This window comes from Grus americana, chromosome 22, assembly GCF_028858705.1.
Source record: "Grus americana isolate bGruAme1 chromosome 22, bGruAme1.mat, whole genome shotgun sequence".
NCBI lineage: Eukaryota > Metazoa > Chordata > Aves > Gruiformes > Gruidae > Grus > Grus americana.
In genome coordinates, this window is record NC_072873.1 from 1,970,429 (window position 1) to 1,989,984 (window position 19,556).

At 47.7% G+C, this 19,556-nt stretch overlaps 1 protein-coding gene across 2 annotated transcripts in view; it reads left to right on the top strand.

The window, feature by feature from the left end:
• SKAP1 (src kinase associated phosphoprotein 1) overlaps positions 1–19,556 on the top strand; it is a 153,990-nt gene that overhangs the window by 76,606 nt on the left and 57,828 nt on the right. The gene's annotated exons all lie outside the window — the stretch shown is intronic.

The window sequence follows — 19,556 nt, forward strand, 5'->3', positions numbered from 1 at the left end:
TTGGAAAGTCAAACAGATGTTTCCTCATTTAGCTCAGCGTAGATTGTCAGTCATCCCAAGAGGGAAATTAAAATGGGCTCGGGACAGGCAAGGCTCTGTCTGCTGCAGCCACTGAAAAGGGAGATGAAAAGCTGTCGGGTTCCCCCGCCTCCCCGCCTCCATGTTGTGGGCTTGGCATCTGTATTTATTTACTCATTTTATTTTTGGATGGAATGAATCATCTCTTTGGGGCAGGGGGACAGAAAATCCCTCTCACCACTGCCCCTTCCACCTCAAAGCATACTTTGTTGTTTTGTATTAATTTTGCTGGCAGAATTCCGTGTCTTTTTAAGCTACTGTTTCAGGCAGAGTAAATGTGTACAATAACAGTGTATTTGTAGCAATTTGTGCGTTTTATTCTCTTCCATCTGGTAGTCTTGAAGCACTTAATAGATGTTCTTTCTGATAAACCTGATGGAGGAGGATTAATTATTATCCTCCTTTTTCAGCTGGGGAAACTGAGGCAGCTGTGGGCACTAGCCGTTTGCTCTCAGTCTTGCAGCAAGGTGACAGAAAAATGGAGATATTGCTGAAAATCTGGGTCTATTTAGGCAAAACACCTCCAGATATCTACAGACCCTTGATCGCACCTAAATCTCCTGGCCAAAATCTCATTAAAGTCAGTAGAAAAAACTCTCGTCATCTGTAGGCTTTAGGCTAAGGCCTCGGTTATGAGGTTAAAAAACAGCACGACTCTCGTTTCCCTAACCTTTGTGCTGCTTAATTTTGCTCTGGATTAATAGGTTGTTCTGGTCTATTAGCAGCAGGGCTCGTTCGCTCTTGCCTCATTTTGCTTGGAATAATAAGACCAAAAAAATTACGCCTCGGCAGAAGAGAAGGGGGAAAATAAAAGGAATTGGGATTTTGCATCCTCTGATAAAAGAGCATGGAGCAGCACGGCCGTTCCCAAGTGGTACCGTGAGGGATGTTTAGCGTTTATTTGGGTTAGAAAAAAACCCAAACCCAAAACAACCAGCATCGGGAAACACAAAGAGAGGTTTGCCTCTTCCCTTTTGTTGTGGGGCACGGGGACGGGAATGCGGAGCTCCGTACCCTCCTTTCTCGGGGCTGCCGTGGCGTGTCATGGTTTTCTCAGGCTTGGGGAGGACGCTTGGGGTTTCGGGGGCTCTTTGTGAAAGGCGAGCTGTCGCCTTCCTTCCCCGAATGAATTCCTCCTCGCCTTAGGGCCCATAACCCAGCGGGCAGGGTCATGGCTGGTTTAGATGGTGCGCTCGCTCTCTCTCTCTCTCTCTCTGCGAACCAGCGGAGTGATGTCTGCGTTTCGGGAAAAGAATGTGTGTTAAAAGGACTAATGGTCCGACTGTCCATCAGGCCGGGCAGCCCTCGAGGTCATCTGGCGGTCAAAACCAAATCATTCCAGCCTGTTCCCGATGCTGATGGCTGGCCGCATGGAGTTCACTGCCTCGCATCGCTTTGGTACCCTGCGAGAGCGAGCGGGGTCGGTTTTAATTAGTATTTTTAGGAGGACATGGGGAGAGCAATGTTTTCTCCTTAGCAACTGTATTTGCATAGAGTCTTGCCGTTGAGGCTGCAAGGGTCTGAAGCACATGCAGTGTTCATTTTTGCTTTAGAAAGAAAGAAAGAAAATTAAATCTCCCCGGACTCCACACTGATGAATAGAGAGCGGGACGGATTCTGACCTCAGGGCCAGTGCGAACGCAGGGGGAGTTTGGGAAGGCTTGCACTTGCGTGCGTGAAGGGAGCCTTTGCTGCAAAGAAAGCGTTGATATGGGAAGGGAGACTTTGCTCTGCTCTGCCCTGTGTAAACACAAGCAAAAATGCTCTGTTCTCAGATGGGGAAGAAATCTGATCCGAGATTTGGGAAAGGAGATGGATTTGGGGGCTGCTCGGTTTGTAATTGGGATGGAAAAAATTCTGCTTTCTGTCTTTCTGGGTGGTGCTGGTGTGGGGTTTTCTGCGTGGCCTTCATTGCCCTCTGCTGACAGCGGTGGAGGGGCCGGCCGGGTCGCCGAGCCTCCGACGGATGCAGGTGGTGGAGCTGGAGCCGAGTCCGCAGCCAGGATGCAGGGCACATCCTGGGGGGTGGAGATGCTTGAAATCATCCCAGTGTCTGCATCCAAATTTTGCAAATGGCAGCAATTTCTGCAGCAGTCCAAACTCCTGCAGCCAGACTGTTTAGTACATTTAAAATCCTGGCTCCGGTTAAAAATGTTTATATTTTAAAATCATCCCTAATAAAGTCCAGTTTAAATTAACAAAACTGCAGACAGAGACATCTCATCCTCTCCCAACTCCAATTTCAAGTTCTCAGGCTAAATTATTTTCCTCTGGACAGAGAAGAGAGTCGGACCTGAGGGGCTCGTTATGCTTCTTTCGCTACTTCATCAAAACCAGACAAAGCACATCGCTGTCCAGACCCTGCCGACACCTCCCGCCACGGGGCTGCCTGGACAGTCCCAGTACTTTAAACTGGATGATGGAAAAGACCATTCCCACCAGCATGTGCGGGATTGGGCCCATCCTGGCTCTGGCCAGTGGAAAAGGCGTTAACTGGAGGAACTGGAAGATGCCCAAAATGAAAGCTAAAGATAATGCTCAAGTTCCGACAGCGTCTCTTTCAAGCACCTCGCAAGATTTTCCTCTTAGGGGTCAAAACCTCCCTTTCCTGCCCGGTTCTAAATCAGATCATTCTTTTTCTCTATTCTTAAATATTTCCTTAAAAAACTCCTCCTGCCTCTCCACCTTATCTTTATGGCATTGCTGCTTTATTCCTTACATTGTTTCCCAGATACGGCCGCGTGCCAGAGGTTCGGAGCGTTTTCCATCCTTTAGCCGGGTCTTTTTAAGTCTGTTAATTGCACAGGGACACCCTTGGGCAGCAAAGGCATTGGGTAAACTGTGAGTTCATCGCTGTGTTCAATTGATTCTTTAAAATTTATGCTTAATTACAAAATGGATTGGAATATAGCACGACCTCTTCTTGTAAAAGGCATTGCATTAGTTATGATTAAAATTGAATGACTGACTACACTGGAATTACATAGAAGTCCCAGAGTGGTAACAGTAATGCTTGGTCTCCTCTAGTGCCTTCCGTGTATTCCCGTGGTACCTTATGGACTCTTAAAATGTCCTTCCAAAGCACTATGTAAATAGAAATTGTCCATAAAATTCTGTGAATTTGGTAATTCCGGTGTTCTCATTTTCCATGTCACGTGCAGACTCCAAAGCCAGAAGGAGGTCCCCAGATCTGCTCCAGCTTGAGCCTCAGACTCACATCCATCGGGGTGGCCATGGTTACCTGCTCTTCTCCTCGCTGTGAAATTTTAACCATAAGACATTCCCTGCTTCCTATTTCACTCGTAAGTGAACTGTAACGGTTGTGCCCCTCCTTGCGTTTTTAGTATCAGCCCTCTCTCATCTCACGGTACCACAAGACAGGCCACTGGAAGTGGACATGGACTAAAAAGGGCAGGTTGTCTTAATACTCAGGTTTTTTGTCCTCTGTGGAACTGAGAAGTGTTGGTTCCCAACTTTCTTTTCAACCATGGCTGCCAGGCCATTGCTTAAATGATGGCCAAGATCCTCAGGCAATCTTGTAACTTCAGGATTTGGGACTCCAAAGGCAGAGCGAGGCAAACGCGCTGAGCTGGTGACGCTGCTCATCCTCTCCAAGTGCCTGTAGAACTTCTTGGGGATGGTGTGAGACACGGATCCAAAGAGTTTCTCTGAAGCTGTCCCTCTTGTGAAGGACAGGGAGGAACAGGCCAGTCCCAGGTCTTGCTCTCAGCTAGATGGAAGAATTGCCATGTTTTGTGGACAAGACTCTTCACCAGCAGCAGAGGTTGAGATCTGGTGGTGAGGATGGAGCTTTCTTCAACAGCGCATCCTTTTGGCAGGTCACAAAGAATGATGCTGTTGCAGGAAGATGGGATGCCACCGTTTTAACTTGATCCATAGCTAGCCAGGGAGACCTTTCCTCTGATACTTTGATTAAAGGATACTTTGCAGCTTGATTTCAGGCTGCATTCTGCCATCTGTGTCACCTGCAAATGCCAGAATGTCCTGTTTTCCCATCAGCAATTTTCTGATCTTCTACTCTTGATATTTAAAATCAGGTTGACTGTCAAATAGGCTAAACATTGCTGTCCATTCAAGGTTGTACTTGGTCTTCAAGAGTCTCCAACGTTTTATTGGGACCATGCTATTTTGGGAAGGGCACAGGAATGTTGGGCGACTAAAAGATGCTTAATCGGCTGTTGACCAAAATGTCGTTGAAAACATTTGTTTGGACCCTACCGTGAGTGACACAGTAAAAGATCTGAAGCTTATGGGCTCCGTCAGAGTAAGCTGTGCAGTACTGCAAGCAGATATATTTCTTTGCGGCTTAAAATGAGATTAATAGTTGAGATTGCTGGTTTCTGTTTGAACTCTGCTGGTGAGTTTGAGACAAGAGTGGAACATGTTTTGCCTTGGTTTGCTCATTGATTAAACTGGATGACAATGTTCAACATTCCTCTTCCTACTCTCCCTTTTCCCAGGAGTAACTTGTTAACATTTCTACTGTGTTTTGATGTGCTCTGGCAGGAGCTGCTAAATGTAAGGAAAAATTCCCAACTAAAGAGCCGCTGCTGTGGAAAAACAGCCTGTCTCCAGGCAGGCTGCCTGTCCAGCCTGGGACCTGGGAAGGTCCTTCTCCTTCTCGCTCCCAGCCTGGTGTGCTGGGACATGGTTGCAGACCTGTTCTTCATCGGAGGCCCCAAGTGCCTTTGCTCCTTGCCTTTCTCCCACGTCCCTCCTGCTGCTCCCTTAGAGCAGGATTTGGAGCCGTGCTGGCTTGGGAACATTTGCTGAAGACTCAGGCAACTTTTCCTGGCTCCTTTTCTAAGACAACACGTATATTAGCTGTATTTCTGCGCTGCTGCATTAATATAATAGGATACTTAGTTCTGTGGTTCCTAGTTTTCCTTCACCTCCTCCATGACTATACCGCTGCTGCGCTATTACTTTTTCCAAGGTCTAGTAGAGCGATTTTGGGATCGTTGGATCAGACCTGTGAAGAGCCCCAACTTGGAGTTCTCCCACGAATACCTCGTCTCCCCTCGTCGCTCGTCAGTCTGCTTCTCGCTGTACTTCGTCTGCTTGCTGCTCCTCTCTGCTCATCCCTTCGGTTCAGGCCCGGGAGCAGTCGTCAGAGCAATTGGTTCTTGGTCTCAACTGAGTAATTTTGAGCAAATGACTTTGCCTCGCTTTCTCTATCTGCGAAACGGGATTAATGCCATTAAGCGTTCTCGTATAAAGAACCTCGAAACCTCTGCATCAAAGCCCCATACAAGAGCAAACACTGTGTAATCCCTGGGTTGCTGCTTTGGCTGCTCTAACAGATTTGCAGTGGGAATCCATTTTTCTCAAAAACATCAACCTGTCATTCTCTGCCCATTTGGCAAATCCTGGAAGTTGTCCTGCTCCAGAGAAACACAACTGGGTTTGCTTAAAAACATTGCCTCTTGCCACCCATTTCAGGATGAGAATATGTAATGAGCTTCCAGCGAGTCTTCAATCTTGCCCTCCCTTGTCAGCCGCAGGTTCCACTAATTAAAAAAATGAGTGAAGTTGCTTTCCAGATAATGGAGGTGGCTCTGTTATTCTTCCTTTAACACTTGTTCTTCTCATCACATGGTGGTTATTGTACATGTGGTATATCTTTCCCCTCTGTCAGTCCATTTACCTGTCTCTTCTCGTCTTCGGTGACAGATATATGTTGTCAAGTATGTCCTCATGCTCCCTCCAGTTTCGAGCCTGACGTCCACTAGTCTATTCAATTAGGCTGAATTGGGAGTATAATTTACTGACCCCTCTCTCTCCTTAGCAGGTAAACTAGAAAATCATATACATGCATCTCCTGCACTCGCTGACCTTGGAAGGCAAATTTAAGAGGATTTATTGTTGTCAGCTGCAGGCAAATATTGAAAACATTACATTTTGTCTGAAGGGGGATGCCATGATGTTTGCGCGTGTGCATTGTTTAATAACATTTCACTTAACTCGCTATGATTAATTCAATTGATATTAATTACGTTGCAATATAGGAGCAGAGACCGTAATACTTTTTCATATGGGTTTCCACCAATGAATCATTTTACATGTGGCATTTGCTAATGGGCCCTTTTTAAAAACATTAACCGATAGTTATAACGGGAGGAAATCTGATCTGCGGCAGAGCTGCGTCCTGGCTCTCCGTGGCTCAGCAACCTGCTGGCACGCGCAGGCTCCACTTTTAATTTTTTAGGAAACGATTGTCCAAATCTTCAGATCCATCACTTTATTCGAATGGTATAAAAACCCGGCAGATCTCATTTCCTTTCTTTGACTCTCTTTATTAGGGTATTGGTTATATCTCGTGTCCCTGCAGACTGATATTTTATTAGCTGTTAACAATGATCTGATAGAGGGAAAGAAGTTAACGTTTCGAGATGTTATTTATTTTTGTGTGTTTGTTCCTGGGCGAGGGTTATTCTCTCCCCCCCTCCTCTCCCCGTTTTGGACATTTCCAGCTGAGAAGCCTCGTCGGGAAATGTCGCCACTGCCACCTGCTTGCGGAGCCGGGACTGACACGCACCCGCCGGGGCTGCGGACCGGGTGCGGGGTGCAGGGTGCAGGGTGCGGGGTGCAGGGTGCGGGATACTGGAGCACCCGTGGGGCCGGGGTGGGCACTCCACAGAAACCCGCACCCCATCCCTTAGCTGCGGGGGAGTCGATATTTTTTATTTTTAACAGACATTTAAAAACTCCTCCAGGATGCAGATTTATAAATACCTGCCCAATTATAATGTTAATTTTATTCCTCGCTTCCCCAAGCCCACCTACTATTCCCCTACTATCACAGCAGACTATAATTTTTTATTATTAGTTAGATACTCAACATCGGGCCACGGTTTGATATATACGTCGACATTCATATATCATCTCGCTCCCAGATAGCTCGTTTCTTGTTCGTATTGACGTCAATGGGAATTTTGCCATTGACTTAAATGGGAGCAGGATCAAGCCCGAAATGATTCAGTGACGGGATGACAAAACAGTGAGGTGTGGGGAAGGAGAGACCGTAAACACAGCCGTGAGATGACACGGTTACTTGGCAATGGCCCATGCACAGCGCGCTTGAACTTTTTTAAAATTTATGATACCATTGTATAAAATAAATGACTCATCATATAAAAGAAAATAGTCTCGAGGGATTCGCTTCTTGTGGGCATCGCAGCAAAAGTAGGTTTTAAGAATAATGATGAATGAACGGGTTTTACTCTTGAAAAAAAAAAAAAAAGGAAGAAATGTGCGAATACACATTTTTGCAGGGCTGGAGATGGAAGCCCTCCCCAGAAATGCCTCTCACTTCTGTTATTTATAATGCGACAGTTTTCCCAGTTAACAGTTTAAATGAAGGGGCCGTTTCTTAAATGCTTTATTCATATTATACAGCGATTACCAGCTATAGCCATATTCCTTAATAACCTGTTATAAAGCATGTTATAAAATCCATTAGTGATGATGCTAGGAAAAGCTGTTAGAAAGCATAATGCACGGTAATCAGGGCTGTGCAAAAGTGACAAAAATGTTTGTCGTTTCATGCCGGGGTTTATATAAGAGCTAAATAATTTATTTTGTGATCAAGGCGTTTTGGGTTGATTTTTTTTGTTTCATGGAGTGTTTTCAAAATGTCCCTTTTTAACATGAAAAATAAACCCATTTCAGCTGCTTAAATATTCTGGGTTTGATTAAAATAAACTTTTTTTCTCTCTCTCTCTCTCTCTCTCTCACATACGATCATTTGAGAATAAATACATAAATAAAAGGAACTTTTTTCCCCACTTTAAAATTTTTGCATAAGGGAATTTTTGAATAAGATCTTCCTGTGCAACACCGAGTTGTTTTTCACAAAGCTGAGACGTACCTGTGCTTCAGGTTCTCGGTGTATTTGGAGGTATTAGCGTAGACGGGTTTAAATGCTTTGCTTGTATATTTAATAGCTACCTCTGCGGCATGGACACCCCGTTTGCTTTTTCATTTCAACGTCTCCATCGTGTGTCCCCAGCAGCAGTTACTGGTTTATGGGGAATCGGTGAAATCGGTGGAGGTGGCAGAACGAAGCAGCACCCCACTCCTCTGCTAACGAAGTCCTCCTGCTCCGGCTTCGTTATTGGTTAGGAATTCAGTGCTAAAAATGATGCCAGGAATCCACCTGGAGCAAGGGGAGTCTGGGGGGGGTCGGTACCCCATTTTCTTGTCCCAGTGGGATGGAGGGGTGACCCTGCCACGGTGAAAGGGGGTCGGATCCTGAGGCACGGCTCTGACCGGGCTCAGGCTTGAGGCTGAGGATGGTTGTGGGAATTTGAGAAAAGTCTAAATCCCCTGTTTGCAGGATTTCTTCGTGGCTGTGTGGGAGCTGCACTCTGCCAAAACAGGGCTGGGGAAATATTCCAAAATGAGGCAAATATTATGAGAGAAAATTAGCAACCTAGGGGTTGGTGTACAGAAAACACAGGATTAAAAATCGCACTTGCGGAAGAGAAGTCCATCTAAAGCAGCACACTTTAGGGCTGTTTTAAGATCCCTTCTCTTACATTTTCTTCTCTCTTGATCAGCCTGATTGCTGCTGTCGAAGCAGCTCTTTCAGCCTGGTTTGGCCTCTGGTTTTTGGGATGCTCGTGGGAAGAAGGGGACGGGTATTATCTGTCGAAAACAGGCTCCAGATTTGCTCTCTGAAAAATGGTGTGCATGTGTACGGGGGATTGTGCGAAGCGAACGCCCCGGCGTCCCCACACCATTTCACAGGCTGCAGATGCAGATTAGGTTTTATTGTGTGTGCAAATTTGAGGGTCACTCGGAAGCACCGTTTAAAATAATATCCATGGCGAATTAGTGTATTAGTAGGGTTTGTGAGGGCAAATGAGAGTTTGGAGCTGGGACCAGGGAGTGCAGGAGCTCCGGGCACGCTGTGTGTGTGTATGTGTGTGTGCGCGTGTGTGTCTTGTCACATTCACATCTCGCCCGTTTGATTTTAAATCTCTTTTGCACAGTTTGGACTCAGCTCTGCTGTAGCCGTTACACAAGCATAAATCTGAAGCAATGCTGGTGAAGTAAATAGCAGTACTCTGGATCCGGTCCCATTTTTAAATGGAAAAAAAAAAAAAAAAAGGCTTCAAGCCTCTAAACAACAGCTTTAAAAATTTTCAAAAATTTTCAGTATTTGTGTGGAATAGTGACTGGAAGGAAACAGCCCTTTGGACGGGGCTCAGCTGCTGCGCGGGAGGTACGGGAGCCTTGGGTACCAGGTACTCTGGGGCTAACGATGTGCTTAAGATTGAGGGCGGCCATAGGGTCCTTTTACATGAAAGCGTAAAGGTGCTTTATTGTACTTGGAAATCAAGTCCAGTATTTTAAGGAGCTTTTTGTCAAGATCTGAACAGCTAAGGTAATCGCTTCGAAGTAATGGCATGCAAAGAAAGTAGCGATGGCTTAAATTTTCTTCCCCCCATCCCAGCGAACCTAAATCCTGTATAGTTCTTCCTGCTGTTACCAAATGCCTGAAATGAAAATCTGTCCAGTCTTCCCTCGTTGCTCCCTTCAGTGGGGTCTATATAACATCCCGCTGTAAAATAAACCCTGTCTTTCCCTGCCGGGAGCAAAGGTGAGGGGAGTTTTCTGGGTTAACTTTCTGTCTTGCCTACAGCAAGTGAGAACTTTGCTTCCTCCGGTACCAGTAAACCCCAGTAAATGCCTGTTAACTCTAGGGAAAACGCTCTCTTTTGGTGCCCGGTGTTAGGGTAAAATGCTCCATCTTCAGGTTTTTCCCGATGCAGCATATGGTTGGGGGGCGTTGGAAATTAAGCCGCACATTCTGCTTCGCTGGCTCACAGCTGTGGTTGGGAACGCCGTGTCTTCGGTACCGACGGGACCCTCCGCAGAGGATCGCTCTGCTGGGCCATGGGAACACGACAGAATTAAATCGCAGCCTAAAATCCTTCCAGGTTGAGATGGTTTTGCCTTAGGCGGGGGTGAAGTGCTCCCTTCCATTATCCCACCCTTCCCTCCCAGCCCTTCTACGGCTGCCGGGTCACTCATCCCCGCGTGCCCGTCCCTGTCCCATCGCGTCCTCCTCGCTTTGGGAGCGTTTGCGCATCCCGGAGACAGTCCCAGCGCCTCGGCTTGTCTGCTGCCGGAGAAACAAAGAAACTGCAGCTAGCACAGTTATTTAAAAGGAGCTGTAATATGTTACTGTTATGGGTCATTGCGGGGTTTTTTTATACTGATATTACCATTATTATCCTCTCCAGCCGTAAAAATTGATTGGTGAGATGAGCAGTCTGCGATAGTCTCTGATCCTGGCTGCGGGACTAAATCTCTCCATCCAGGTGGAGCAGAGGAGGGATGGAGACAGCGCAGCCCTGCTCCCCCCCAGCCCTCCGTGAGGATCCATCCCTTCCACTTATCTATATGTTGTTCACATCCATACGATACGCGGCAGGTTGGCTGCCTCGTGCAGGACCTGATGCCGAGGTTTCCCGTGGGTGAAGCTCTTGCAGAGGGCACCAGGAACTCGATCTGGGTCCTGTGAAGATGCCATTTGGGAATTTGAATCAGGGTGGGGTTGTCTGGTGCGTAGCCCTGGTTTTGGTGGGTCAGGACAGTGTGAGGGTGTGCGTGCAAGAAACTGAGGCTGGAAGTGGATTTTGGGAGGGACAAGGGAGGGTGCCTGTGAGCAGAACTGGCCCCACATCGACGTTTTAAAGTAAGGAATAGTGGTACGCAGCGATGCTCAGAGAGTTGGGCTTTTTTTTAAAACCACACAATTCCAGCTGCTTTTTCAAGATGACAGCAGGGTTATTTGGGGGGGGGGGCGGGAAGGGGAGACTAAAGGTAAAGAGAAGCGAACTGAATTAAGCTCCAAAGACACACACGGAGCTGGCCAAAGAGTGCAGGCGTCCTGGCTCGTAATCCGTTGGAGCAGAGCTGATCCCAAAGCGGTGATAAAACCCCGGACTCCTGCCCGCAGCCTTCGTGCGCTGCCTGCTCAACCCCAGTGGCATCGTACCATGTCTGGAAACGGTATTCTGGCCTGTTCTCCAATTACTTCGGTGGAGTTAAGCCAGTTTACGCCAGCTGATGAGCTGCCCTCCTGTGTGTATAATTATTCATAGAATGAGATCCAGGAAAGTTTAGATTAAGGCCATGGGTACATGAATGGGTCAACATGAGGCATTTCAGCCCGTCCTGCTTTTTAAAAGCTGTATCCACATAATGCAACCCCTTGAAAGCAATTTAACCCCAATAGTGACAAATTTAAACCCTTGAGGAATTAGGGCTAAATTTGTCACGTTTTTCCAGCGCTTGCTTTTCAATGCGCAGCCTGCTCATTTCTCACGCCGCCGAGCGCTCAGCCTGCTGCCGGGCACACAGCTGCCACGCCGCAATTTTCCTCCAGGTTTGTGCCTTGAGCTTCACGTGGCCGTAGCCGGATTAATAGGGACAATGGGCACGGGCAGGTCGTCGAGTGCGGAGGAGAGAGCTGGGAGCGAGTGATAACGTGGTCTGGATGTTCTTCCCTTTTCTGGATGTTCCTGTTGTAGATGTGGAGGGGAAAAGCAGATGAGCTCCTGGGGATGCTCCTGCCCCTGGGGAGACCAAGCAGGGGGAGAGCAGCCCGGGGTCTTGTGCCACCAAAGCCCAGTTTAAACCCAGTTTATGCGACCTCAACCTTGCTGGGCTTTTGTTTGCTTCTCTGCAAGATAAAGGAGACTAACACATCCCTCCTTTTGCTGCGTGATTTAACCGACAGCTTGTTCCTGGGCTGCAGGCGGGTCCCAGCTCAGCAAACATACGCTGAAGTCTTCTTGACTTCAATGTGCTGATGAACATGTGCTAAATGAAGGTCTCGCTTCCCGCCATGGTAGATTAAATCTGGGTTTTAGTGTTTCTCCAACTCGAGCGCTCTGCTGGTGTCTGGTCCCAGGGCTTGGCTGGTTTAAATCCCTGTTGGTGATGTAGATCCATACAGGCTTTTTTTTTTTCTCTGCGTCTTCGCCACGCTCCTCAGTTTTTCTTTCTTTCTTTTCTTTCTTTTCTTTCTTTCTTTCCCTATTTTTTTTGCAATGCATCTAGCAGAGAGCATCACCCATGCAAAAATCTTTCCTGATCTTCCTTGCAGTGACCAAAACTCAATATCAGGCTTAAAAACAAAAGGCAATTTTACCCATCCAAACCTGGCCTTGAATCTTACAATTTTAAATTCCACAGACCTCTAAAGGTGTTGAGGGCAACAAATTGATTATTTTCAGGATTGGGTTTTAATTTTTTTTAACCTGTCGTATTGGTCAAAGTGGTATCGCAATGTATAGCAATCGTGCCTCAAATGGGAGGCACGCGTCACGGGGAAACATGCAAAACCTGTGTATTATGTAACGAGGTTTGCATTGATTTGAAAAATATACCATGCCAAAACCTTCACGCGTTCCCCTGCTTTACAAAAATAAATAAAATAAACGGGGAAAACCTCAGGGAAAAATTTCTGACAGTCCCTGAGTGCTGCAGGGAGACGCCAGCTAGTTAGGAAATATTGTGGTGTCAGTCTGATTTCATTTATACAATTTATTTTATTGAGAAATATTGGCTAAAATAAATTTCCAAAACAAATGTTATGACTTTCCATCCTTGGCGAGCGAGGTGCCTGGATTTCTCATCAGCTGAGTGTGTAGATCCCGCCGAAAGTGAAATGTATTTGCAGGCAGCGCAGCAGCCGCACGGCTAACGGGGAGCGAGGAGAAGGGGGTTTGAGCGCGTTAAAATAACATTGGGTCAGTTCTTTAAGGATCGTGTGGTGGCTGATCAGAGGATTGTTATTAATATTACCACCAAGGGCCATAATGTCGAGTGCTGAGATGGAAAGTGCCGCCGCGCTGACGCAGGGGGATGCCTGAGATAAATTTCCATTTAGAGGAATCGCTTAGGTTTTATATCCTTCTCTCGGCCCAGGGCCAGCGCGGAGCACGGACGGGAGTGGCTGGTGTCACCCCGGGACGAGGGGACGCTGCTCCTGCTGCCCCTGGGAGCTGCCCCGACACGCAGCCGCCGGCTTCGGGGCTTCTCACCTTCCCCTGGGCTTTTGCAGGAGCCGTTGGGGCTTTCTGGGCTCCGGCACAGGACGGCCAAGATTTTTGGGCTGTATTCTGCTGGAAACGGTTCGTCACTTTGGCTTTGCTGGGTCTTCTTGAATCCTGGGATTTACTCAGCTCCTTCAGTAGTTCGGACTTTCAGAGCATCCTGCTATGAGGGGTTTGAGCACAGACTCTTTTTAAAAAAAGTAAAAAAAATAAAAATTGGGCATTGCTTATTTTGAATCACACCAAAAAAAATCTGGTCGGGGAAGGTGCTTGGGAGGCTTTCTTATTTTTATTCTTTTCCTGTCTTCCTCCAATTCTCTGTGCCTTTGCTTTGTTTTGCTTAGTTAGTCGTTGTATTGGAAATCAGGTTTATTTAAAGTGGAAACGCAAAGAATTTTCATCCCGCTGCAGATATCGAGGTCTTTGGAAAAAGGCGATGGCCACGTCCCCTCATGGACACCCGTGATCCGGGCGGGGGGGCACGATAATCCCTATTAATATTTGGCCTTTAAGCTTGTTTCATGTTTCAGCCTTAGAAACCCCCACAACGTATCACTGTCGCGGCATTCCTTTTTACGGGCAGAACCGTATGGGCTCTAAAGGAAATACTTAATTACGTGCTTAGCTCTGTGCATGAAATTAGATGGGAATTTGTCAGTACTTTAAATTTCTCGGTGCATCAGGGTTTAAAAGTAGGTGCAGGCAGTGCTGCCTCTTGTACAAAGTGTTATTTTACTGCTCCAAACACCCCAAAACCCCCCAAAACCGGTGGACATCGGTGCGGTGGGGCAGTCCCGGGGACAGCGGGTGCTCGGGATCGAGAGGTGCCGGCGTAGATCAGAATATGGACCAAATAATTCGGAGCAGCGTTTGGGGCAGGTGTACGTGCGACGGTCTCGCGGGGGCTGATCCATGGCGGGTGGATTTACCCCGTGCAAAATGAGCCATGGTAGGATAAAACCTCTTCTCCTCCGGAGTAAATCACGGTGTGGTGGAGAACGGAGCCCCTGTTGCATAAGTCAAACCTAGAGAAATGTGAAGACATAAAATAAAATAAAAAAAAAAAGAAAAAGAAAAAAAAAAGATTTAAAGTATGCAAACCATACTGAAAACTTGATTAATTAATTACAACCAGTGGACTAAATTCTGCTCTCAATTAACACGTGCAGCCCCATTGAAATTAATGGGGTTGCACATGTGCGCGGGCAGAAATTGGTGCGATAGGTTTATTACCAGTAAATGGCAATTAATAATGGTTCTCCTTTTATATTTTCTATTATAGCCTATTAATATTTCCAGTCCTTGGAATCGCACCGTTACCACGACAGCAGTTATGAATTAGGAGCTGGGGGAACCCCCTTATTTTTTTTTTTTTCCCTGAAAGAAGTTTCTGTTACCAAAAGTTTGCCTAGTGTTATTTTTATAGCCGAGTGAGAGAGAATTTACAGGGAGCTGAAATCATTGAAGCTAATTAGCTGAATGGCCCTATTATTTATCCAGGGACACGTAGTACAATAATTGCTATTGCAGGTTTGAAGCATCTCAGGGATATTAATTCCAGAGCTTTCATGTCATCTCAGTACAGTAAAACTTCCTAATGGCACCCTGAAGGTGCATAATCTCATTTTAAAACTACTTTTTCTTCTTTTTTTCTGAGCGAACTGGCAGAATCTCCTTCCATAAAAGCTGAAAAAGGGGAAGAACTCATAATATTTTCCTCATAAGAAAGCAGTTATATTTTCTTATTATTTTTTCCACTCTCTGACCTTTCTTGCTTCCCGACGACGGGCCTGCCAGAGCACTTCATCAAAAGTTTCCCTGAACTTTGATCTTCTGCCGCTCGCGTTGGAGCGGTGACGGCCGTTTCGGCAGCACCCTGGGGACCGGGACGGTGGGGGGGCTCGTGTCCCTCCTGGGGCTCCTTCTGAAAGCAGAGAAGGGATGAACAGAGGCTTGATGTCCTCACAGAAGGGACCTGCCAGGGTCTATCTGGGTCAGTCCCGTGGTCTGGAAGCGGTTGGGCTTTACCTTCTTCCAGGAGGCGGCCCAGGAGCTCTTGGGGGTCACGCAGCCCAAGGATGACGTGAGGAGCTCGGGGCAGAGCCTCTGCCCCCTTCTCCCGTCCCTGCACATCATTAACAGCCGGTTTCCACTCACAATGCTGAAAGACAAAGTTTTGGGGAGGTGGGAGCCGGATGAGCTCTGCACCGTTTGGTGGTTTGTGCAGTTGGAAGTGGTTTGCTCTGCAGGTCCTGCCTGGCCGCATTGACCGTGGTACAGCCGGTGCCTCAGCACAGGCACCAAGTTCAAGGCAGCCCCGACCCCAAAATGCTCCCACTCTGGGCACGCGAGGCCAGTGCAGATGGGAGAGAGCAGTGAAGTCCCCGCGGTGCCACCATCCGTTGTGTGATGTCCACAAAGCCACCACATCTCCCAACCTCCTGTCCCAAACCGGGTCCTCCCAACCAAGCTCCATCCCACCTGAGTTTGTGCCGTTGTAGCTGGCAAGTGCTTTATACCTGGTGGGACTGAAATAAAGGATCCACCAGAGAGGAAAGTCAAGATGAAGCCCGTTCCTGTAGTTGATAGATGGGTGAGATTCATCCCTCCTCACTTCAGGCCGTCAGACAGGAGCCTGGATGAAGACCTCGAGACCTGGGGACAGAGCGAGGCATCCCCAGGGACAGGTTTGCATCTGGCAGGAGGAGGAGGTGGCATTTTTGCTAACGGGGACGTCTCACGTGGCTATCAAAAGTCAAATGGAGTGAGTCCAGACTTCAGACGGCACAGGACTGGCCTTCCGCAGCAGCTGCTTATGAACAGTGAGGACAGCTCCTGTGCCACAGTCCTTCCCGGAGCCGGATCAGACTCTTCCAGAGATGCTTTTCCATGAAAAGAATCGGTTCCGGTACCTGTTTCGGAGTGAGGTACCTTAGAGCATCTTCAGAGCCCTTGCAAGGATGGGGTGCAGATACGTGGAGATGCTCGGGACACTGTGCCTACGGCTTGGGGCTGGACACCGGTGTGGAAATGAGTGTTTTTAACCAGCCGGGGCTTGCGCTAGAAACGTTGATGGGCCTTTAATTAGAACCATGTGAATGGCGCTGCTTTCGCTTTAATTTAGCTTGATTTAAATGACACTCGTGGGCCAGATGAACCAAAGTCACTGGAGCTACACCAATTTACACCAGCTGAGGATTTGGCAGTAAAAGGGGGGGAACGAAGGTGATTCCCTGTACTTTGTTTTAACCCAACAATCTTTACAGCCATCCATTAAGGCGCTCCACCAGGCATTTCTCCTTCTGCAGAAGAGGTTTCAGCGGAAGAAATAAAGCTGTGAAGATTCAGTTTTCACTTTGTTTCTCGTAAAGACAGTCAGACTCCAACATAAACAACAATTTACACCCAGCATTTATTCTGGAAATTACAGTATCGTGCAGCTAACGCACACAGATAAATAATGTTTTATGGGATTCTGTGGAGTCCTTTCAGGGTAGCGGATGTTTAGTAGAATTAGAAGACTTAGAAAACGGAGAGCTCTGGCTCTAGCTGTTAATCCTGGAAAACACGAACACAGAGCAGGCTCCCACAATTAAAAAGATAAAAATAAATTCCTCCGTGTTTACACTCTTTTCTTTAAAAAACACCTTTATTTAAACATTCAAAAGGACAAGCCCTCAAAATTTCCAAGGCAGAGAGAGTTTTGCGTTTGTCGTTTTTCCGGCTCGTGGTGGGAAAAACTGGTCGGAGCTCCTCGGTCCTCTGGAAAAGGTATTTATTTAATGATCCCCATCCCTTCTGAGCTGTGCTGGCGCAGGCTGACCCCACACACGATGGGTAACCTTTCCAGGCACCGCCGCGGCAGAAGCGTAGCCGGGCTTTATCGCTTTGCGTAAAATATAGGAAAAAATGGCCGGATGTAAAAAATCTGTCATTTTTGCGGCAGACTCGATGCCAAAGGGAGTGAGTATGGGAAAATTCAGCGTAAAACGCCTTGATGTGTCAATGGACCGAGGGAGAACTGTGGGCTCTTTGGCAGGAGCTGTCTGGAGGAGCTCCTGGAGCAGCTCCTGCAACTCCTCAAGCCCAAGGGGACCTGAGGCGCATCTGATGCCAGATATAAAAGACCTTAAAATGCCGTATCCTCTTGTGAGACGCAGCCGGTCCTTAGGTCCTTAAACTTTATTTTATCCTGGCAAAAAATGGCTGACGTGCCCTAGGCGGCAGCTCTGCTCTCGCCAGGACTCGTAGAGGTTTGGCTTCCCCGCGGTCGTGCAGCCGTTCGGGCAGGAGCCAAGATGCAGGGCTGAGCTGGAGCATCCTCTGTTGGGGCTTCAGCAGAGGAGTGCTGTCAGCTCATTTCCTCCTACGAAACTTCTACCCTCTTAGCCAGGATACCTCCAAAACACACTGTTCGTAAAATCAAAGGTCGGGGTCCAGTATAATAAAACAGTCCAGAGCATCCATTCCCTGGGCAGGATGAAGCAACATTTCGTAAACTGTTTGAACAAGAGTCCACTTGTCCTAATTAATGTCAGCCTGTCACTATTATTATTAGTTAGGAGGTTTTAACTGCTTTGCCCAGAATTTGTTCTTTGAAGCACGGTGTCTCCCATCCGATTGCAGCTCTGTTGTAGAGGATCGCCTCCTTGCTACAAATATCGCGGGGGTCAAAAGCGCCGTCGTCTTGTCAAGCTTCTCCTGCTCATGGGATGGTGGAGGCTGAACGTATCCGTATGCTGCTCAGGCTTCCTTTCCTGTTTAGGTTGTTGCTGGCTGCGGAAATGCGGTGTTTAGGGTAGGGGTTGCTGGCCCCCTGTCCCGCCTGAGCTGCAGTTTGATGTATGAGCCCAGACAAGTCTCTGCCTGCTCGGAGCTGGTTGCGTGGAGGGATGGCAGCACGTTGGTTTTGGTTCATGGCGTGTCTGTCATAAGAAGGTGGACGCAGCAGCAGGCTAGGAAGGAAAATGAATGCTTGGCATTTAAAAAAATAGGGAATTAGGCTGAAGGATTTGTGGCCCGAGCTCTTAATAAGAATGAGAAAGCATCAGCCCCGGGAATGGCTGTGTGCAGCCAAGGATGGGTGAGCTCCAGCGGTTTCTGAATAAGCTGTTCCTCCTGCAGAAACACCCATGTCCGTTCTGGTCCGGAGTTGAATGTTGCAAGGCGGAAAGTGCCTGATGTGGTGCGAGTTGCCTGCCCAAATCTTTTAACAGGTAGAAAAACTAAATCAAAAACGTGACAGTTTTCCCCATCCTGCTCAAGGCAACATTAATTACAGAGTCTAAAGGTGGCTTTTCCAGTATAAATCTGTGGAGTATCGGGTCTTCAAAACAGAGGCGATCTCTCTGTTTCTGTGCCCAATGATAGAGCAAACCCAGATCTTACGTGAGGTCCTCATGTGCCATTGCGATATAAAATGAAGACCACGGAAACGTGGGTTCTGCCAGCTCACGTCAGACTTGTGGCCCACCTCATCCAATAGCCAAGTGGCCAGCACCAGCTGCTTTGGAGAGTCACAAGAAAACGCCGTAATGGACAGTGATGGAATAACTTGCCTATATTTAGAAATTCCCTCCTGACCCTTACTGCTTTACGACTTGAAGCATAAAGGTTTATAGTCCTTAACTTTTATCTTGCCTAATGAAGCTGCAGATGTTCATGCTATTCGTGTAAATATCTAACCCGTATCGGCACAGGTAAACAAGAGGGTACATTAATCCTTGCCACATCGCCTGTGATTTAGATATGCTAATGGGGGGGTGCCCGGAGCTGTGGGTGGTTTCGATTCCTCCTGGTCCTGCTTCCATCCCATGGACATCTCATCTTCATAAACCCATGTATGAGACAGGTGTGGGTTTCTTTCCTTTTTGCTTGCAGATCCCGTTTCCATTTCACCCTTCCCCTCTCCTTTCCCCTCTGTTGTTGGTTAAAACGAACCTCAAGAGGAAGGGAACTGGCCCGGTGCATCCCAGCTGTGAGAGACGGAGCGAGAGGCATTTACAACCTGACAGCAAGATAAAGATAAAGATGAATCTGAAGCCTCGGTGGCTGTTAGCGAGGGGAGGAGGAAACGTTTATGGCCCCATCTGCCGGCGTTTCAATAGGATGGGACCGGCTTTATGGCAGGAGCCTCCAGTGCCACTTCCTTCCATTTGGGGACGAGGATCTGATTTCAAGCTGTTCCCAGCGGTCCTGCTGTTTGCCCCGCTGTTTGCCCTGGGGCCGGGGCAGGAAGGAAGGAAGGGAGGGGACAGCGGTGCTGCAGGGACCCGGTGGGGTCCGTGGGCACGAGTTGCGCCCACGACCTCGAATTCAGGATGTGCGATGGTCGAGATTACGGAGCCAGCCCGGAAAAGTGGATTCCGGGGGTATTCGGGT